Raw genomic sequence first — 6,519 nt, forward strand, 5'->3', positions numbered from 1 at the left:
GGAAGGGTACGTAGGCAGCTTGAATATTCAATTTCAAGTTCAGTCACATCAAAATATAAATAAATGTTTTATTAGAAAAAAAGATGAATACATATGTTTATGTATAAAAAAAAAAAATGTTATTAATGTATTATTAAAAAAAAATATATATATATATATATATATATATATATATATATATATATATATATATATATACACTAGTGGGCTAGATTGTTAGGAATGAAGCCAAAACCGTGAGCCCAATGAGCACTCAACGGCTTGAAGCCTAAAACCTTGAGTTCCTCCTCAAACAGAAGGAGCCCATCTTCAACCACTCCCTCGTCATCAACATCTAGGCCCATCTTCACTTGACTCCAAACTAATGAGCTTGCTGTGCAAGGAGCTTCTCAAAACCCAAAATCCACTTGGACCAAGCTCTCCAAACCTAGCAAGAAGCCCAAATCCAGGCCTTCCTTCCACTTCAAGCTCGGGTCCAGTTCATCATCATCATCATCTCCCATCGACTCGTTCCGGCGGTACAGCCGCGACTCAGTTAACCACAAGAACCAGTTCAACAGCTACGCAGGTGGTGCCAAAGAAGGCGATGGCAAGCAGTGGCAGTGGCCAAGCATCGCCTTACAGGCCCTACCGCCACCTCAAGACCCTCCGCGGGCACGAAGACCCCGTCGCCTGCGTCAAATACTCCAACGACGGCACCCTTTTGGCCTCGGCGTCCCTCGACAAGACCGTAATCCTCTGGTCCGCCTCCACGCTATCCGGGCTCACTCGATGCCTCTGACCGCCGTGAGCTTCAATCGCGACGGTTCGATTGTCGTCTCCGCCAGCCACGACGGGTCCTGTAAGATTTGGGACACCGAGTCGGGGACTCTGCTGAAGACGCTGATTGACGATAAACCAGCCTCCTTCGGTTGCGGACCCGGAGGTCCATGAAATTATGGAGAAGAAAAAAACATCGGCAGTTCAAAGGTATTGAATTGGTTGCTTCTGAGAATTTTGTGTGCAGAGCTGTGATGGAAGCTCTTGGCGGCCACTTGACGAACAAGTACTCCGAGGGTATGCCCGGAGCGAGATACTACACAGGCAATCAGCATATTGATCAGATTGAATTGCTATGTCATGAACGCGCATTGGTAGCTTTTGGTCTTGATCCTGAGAAATGGGGTGTCAATGTCCAGCCTTATTCTTGTACCTCTGCGAATATCGCAGTCTACACCGGTCTTTTGCTCCCAAATGATAGGATTATGGGCTTGGATTCGCCTTCGGGAGGGCATATGAGTCATGGGTATTATACTTCAGGTGGGAAGAAGGTAACGACTGCCTCGATATTCTTTGATAGTTTCCCTTACAAGGTAAATCCGCAAACAGGGTCCATTGATTTTGATAAGCTTGAGGAGAGGGCGGTTGATTATCGTCCCAAGATACTTATTTGCGGTGGTAGCTCATACCCCAGGGAGTGGGATTATGCCAGGTTTAGGCATATTGCAGATAAATGCGGAGCTGTGTTGATGTGTGACATGGCTCATATTAGCGGTCTTGTGGCAGCCAAGGAATGTGCAAGCCCGTTTTGATTATTGTGATATTGTTACGTCAACAACGCACAAAAGTCTCCGGGGTCCTAGAGGAGGTATTATTTTCTACAGAAAAGGCACAAAATTAAGGAAGCAAGGTGTACATCCTACTGATGAGGGTAGTAACAATTATGATTTAGAGGAAAAGATAAACTTTGCCGTTTTTTCCCATCCCTACAAGGAGGTCCTCACAACAATTATATTGCTGCTCTTGCCATCGCCTTAAAACAAGTAGCTACTCCAGAGTATAAAGCATACATGAACCAGGTGAAGAGAAATGCACAGGCCTTGGCTAATGCTTTGTTGAGAAGAAAATGCAGATTGGTGGCTGGGGGTACCAATAATCACTTGCTGCTTTGGGATCTGACTGGTCTTGGTATAACAGAGGAATGCCAGAAAATATGTTGCCGATTATCAGAAGTAATCCATGGCTCCCACGCACTCATACCCACCTGGACCTGCAAGCTGAGAACCAGCAATAGCAGTGATGGATGCACACGCCGCAACCACCACTCTCAACCGTCGTCTCCGTCAGAACCACCGTCAAAGACCCTGACAACCACAAGAAGGTCTCCCACCTCACAGCACTACAAGAGTTGAGCCTCCCGCATCTCCTCCTTGCCGTTGAAGTAGACCAAGTCGCCATCTCCGCCGCTTAAGCCGTTCATAGTGATCAGCCTGCTGTCAACTCCTCCTCCCCGACCGCATCGGCAACATCAGCACGGGCAGTGCACTTCTGGACTCAAAGCTCAGCAACAGCGGCGGCACCGGCAGCTTCGAGGTCGAGTCTCGGAAGCTCCCTTCCTCCAAGTACAAAAGCGTGGTCCCGTAGCCAAACGGACGCCAGGGCCCACAACGTTGCTGCACAACGCTTCCGTCGCCACAACGCCGGCATCAACTTCGAGTCTTCATCTACTGAACCCAGCTCCCGGTCTTAGCACTTCGCCTCGCCAAGTCCACCTTCATCACTGCAGGATCGTTCCCAAGCAGAAGTTGGTCCCCGCAAGGTTCGAGGTAAGGATGTACTTGGGAATGCCGTGGTGGCTGCTCTAAACCACTATACATCAAACAAAAAAAAAAAAAAAAACTTGTGAATGCATGGGGCAACCCAATCTCAAACGCCATCGAGCGGGACTCCTTCTCCGTCATCTCCTGCTACTTCCAAAGCTGCACCGTTCCTCTTTGCCCATCTTCCACCGCAGCTGCCAACGACTTCAACGACCGCCGTCAAACGACTAGCCGGTCGTGAAGCTCGAAGCACCATCTTCTCCGTCCTCCTTGCTCCGCTGCCTGCAAATTTCTTTACCCATCATCAACATTTATACAAAAAAAGATATATTAAAAAAAATAGGATGGTGCAGCAAAGCAAAGTGGTGCATCTGGCACCACGTGAAAAAAAAGAGGAATGGTGGATCAAAGATGGGGTACAGCCCCATGGCAGATCAAAAGTTTCTGGTGGTGCATGGGCACCATGTGCGGAAAGAAAAAAAAAAATTGTAAAAAAAAAATTAAAAAAAAAAAAAAAAAAAAAAACAAATGCATAGAGAGAAATAAAAGGTCCATTTTATTTATTTTTCTGGAAATTTTACATAAATTTGCATTATACATAAAAAAAAAATAAATAAATAAAAAAAATCAAATCAAATCAAATCAAATTTACAAGAGGGGATATTCAAGGACGATCAGGTGGCGCCTCACAACTCGGCAGAGCTCCAGGAAGAGAAGGCGTCGGAGGTTGGCTATTTGAAGCCTCAGCAGTCGGTACAGCCCCAGAAGACGAAGGTAAATGCTGCTGGAACAAACCCACAAACCTCCGATGATCAAGTAAAATCTGACCATCAGATTCCTGCATCTGGTCAATTTTCCTCTTCATGTTTGTGGCATAGTTGTGTGCAAGCTTGTGCAACTGTTTATTCTCCTGCTTGAGCCCTCTAATCTCCTGTTTGAGACTCATCACTTCAGCCGCCAATGATTCAACTTGACGGGTTCGAGCAAATAGGCGTTGGGCCATATTAGACACAGAACCTGCACACTGCACACTGAGAGCCAGAGAATCCTTAACAGCCAACTCATCAGACCGTTTGGAAAGTAGTCTGTTATCTCTGGGAGTGACAAGGTTCCGGGCCACCACCGCAGCGGTCATATCATTTTTCATCACCGAATCCCCAACGGTAAGAGGACCAGTAGGGGATATGAAGGATGGGCGCCATATGTTGTCTGGAGAAGGCGGGACTGCCTCTTCACCAAGATTCAAGTCAAAACGACGGTCGGAGGGTCCAGACATTTTCAAAGTGTTAAAGGAAGAAGAGATCGGACAAATCAAGATCTTAGAAGTACAAGAGGGGAGTTTTCACAAGCGAAGTGTGCTTTGAAACGAACTGCGTGCCTCTATAAAATCAACACTCGACGGCATTTCAGAGATCGAAGAGGTGAGCTCAGAGTTCGAAAATGCCGATTCAAAAATCGAAGAGGCAAGCTCAGAAATCAGAGAAGCATCTTGCTTTTCCAGACGCGTTAGCACCCGTCACATGCAAACTCAGCTTTGCGGAAATCACGGGCAATTTGTTAAAGCGCCAATCCCAGATATCGAAGAGGCGCCAGTCTTTTTCAGCCTCGTCAGCACCCGTCACGCGCAAACTCAGCTTTGCGGAAATCACGGGTAATTTGTCGAAGCGCCGATCCCAGATATCGAAGAGGCGCCAGTCTTTTTCAGCCGCGTCATCACCTGTCATATGCACACTCAACTTTGCGCAAATCACGGGCAATTTGTCGAAGATTTTCGGTGAAGGAGAAAGCACGTGAAGTTTACTGTTCAATCACGCGTTAGTTGCCGACACGAGTGAAAGAATAATACCTCTACAGGTATTAAGAGACCTCCTATAACTGTCCACCTTCACCTTCCATAGCAAGGCAGACATACAGAGCCTTTCTTCATCTCCAAAAATGCTTTCCCAACGAAACCTCTCGAGTCATTCAGTGTTCCTTATTCCTTGGGGTACCTCTGCAAGCCAATGACTCCAAAGCAAAAGTATCTCATATCACCAGGGTAGAAGGCAAGAGTATCTCATATCATGTGTTCTCCCTGTCCTTTCCTTTGTCCTTGTTCTTACCTACAAAGACAAGGATAAAGAAAACAATATGCCGGAACTTCCACTCAAACTCGGGTAAGGAATCGACCGCTTGGAACCCTTCCCTGATTGCCTACCTAGCACTGCTCTCGAGTACTCGCCTTCCACTGCTGCTGTACTTTCAAAGAAGCTGCCACATCTGCTTGGAGGACAGATAAGGCAAGTGAAAATGATACCTTGCAGCATGTGGAGACAAGGTGCAGAAGGAACAAGCAGAGAAGAATGCGGTCTGCACGATCAACTCAGCAGAAGGAGTCCGAACTGAGGAACTCGAGAAGCTGCCACATCTGCCTAAAGAAACAAGCAGAGAAGAATGCAGCATGCACAGTTAACTCAGCAGAAAGAGTCTGAGATGAAGAACTCGAGAAGATGCCGCATCTGCCTGAGGACGGTGAACTCGTTTTGACCCTCAAATTCTTGGGTCGACTTACTAGGCGTTGTAGGCTGCACGTGTCGATTCACCACCCTTGAATCAAATCCTTAAAGATCAAGTCACCAACTGGAAGAAAAGCCCATCAATCTTGAAGATCATACCGTTGACCAAACTGCTCAGGTGAATTAGAAAGATTGAACAAAGAAACAGGTTGTCACCTTTACCTCGTGCCTGCTTGCCATGTGTTCGAGTCAACCTTCAAGAATCAAGCCTCAACGGCCCTTGAAGAAGCTTCCAGCCAAATTCAAAATCAAGCATCGACGACCTTTGAGGAAATTACAAGTCCGATTCAAGATTAAGTGTCTACCACCCTTGAATCAAAACCTAGTTCAAGAATAAGTGTCTACCACCCTTGAATCAAAACCTAGTTCAAGAATAAGCTGTGGAAAATCAACAATTGGAGGAATCCAGAAAATCCTTCAACACAGTTCAAGATCAAAGCTGTGGAAAGTCAACAAGCGCAACAAAATACGTGCCGATTCACCCACTACCAAAGCCAAAGATCATCTACCACATGAAGTTCCTTGTGGTTCAATTTCAACCTTCAAGATCAAGCCTCGACGGCCCTCGAAGAAATTTCAAACAAAAAATTCAAGAACAAGCCTCAACAGCCCTTGAAGAAATCTCAAGCCCAATTCAAGATCAAGCCTCAAACGGCCCTTGAAGAAATCTCCAGCCCAATCCAAGATCAAGCCTCGAATGGCCCTTGGATCGACATCTACAGTAAGGGACTTCAAAACGCATCTCCTACACGTGACAATCACATGTATACGACACGCTTTGAAGTGGGGGCATTTGTAGACATCGAAATTTCGGTAAATAAATGTTGACCGATAAATGAAAGTGTCAACGCTCATGTATTACATAAATTTTACACGTAGCGTGTGACTCAACGAAAATTGAAATGAGTTGGAAAAGTCATCAAATAAGACACGTGTCAACACCTGGCAGAAACGACTTATTTCATCTGGGATATTATATTCAAAATTAGGCATTGGAAAATTCTATAAATACAAGCCTATTTCATTCATTTTGGGGGGGGGACCAATTTCATATTACACCTTGAAGCTCTGAAGCTCTGAAACTCCGAAGCTCTCAAGCATCCAGGTTCCCGAAGAATCGAGAAAGCTCTCTTCGTTCTTCGTTCATCGTTCTTCCAAGATCAAGCCCAAACGGCCCTTTGGATCAACAATCATCCACCAATTCAAGATCAAGCCCCGACGGCCCTTGAAGAAAGTGTTCTTCGTTCTTCGTTCATCGTTCTTCCAAGATCAAGCCCAAACGGCCCTTTGGATCAACGATCATCCACCAATTCAAGATCAAGCCCCGACGGCCCTTGAAGAAAGTGTTCTTCGTTCTTCGTTCATCGTTCTTTCAAGATCAAGCC

The 6,519-nt window shown here is 46.0% G+C and overlaps 1 pseudogene; it reads left to right on the top strand.

Annotated features, from left to right (window-relative positions):
- The first annotated feature begins 364 nt into the window (after positions 1-364).
- Positions 365-2,171, top strand: LOC103412875 (serine hydroxymethyltransferase 7-like; annotated as a pseudogene).
- Positions 2,172-6,519: the final 4,348 nt, after the last annotated feature.

The sequence above is a fragment of the Malus domestica genome, chromosome 10, assembly GCF_042453785.1.
Source record: "Malus domestica chromosome 10, GDT2T_hap1".
Lineage (NCBI taxonomy): Eukaryota > Viridiplantae > Streptophyta > Magnoliopsida > Rosales > Rosaceae > Malus > Malus domestica.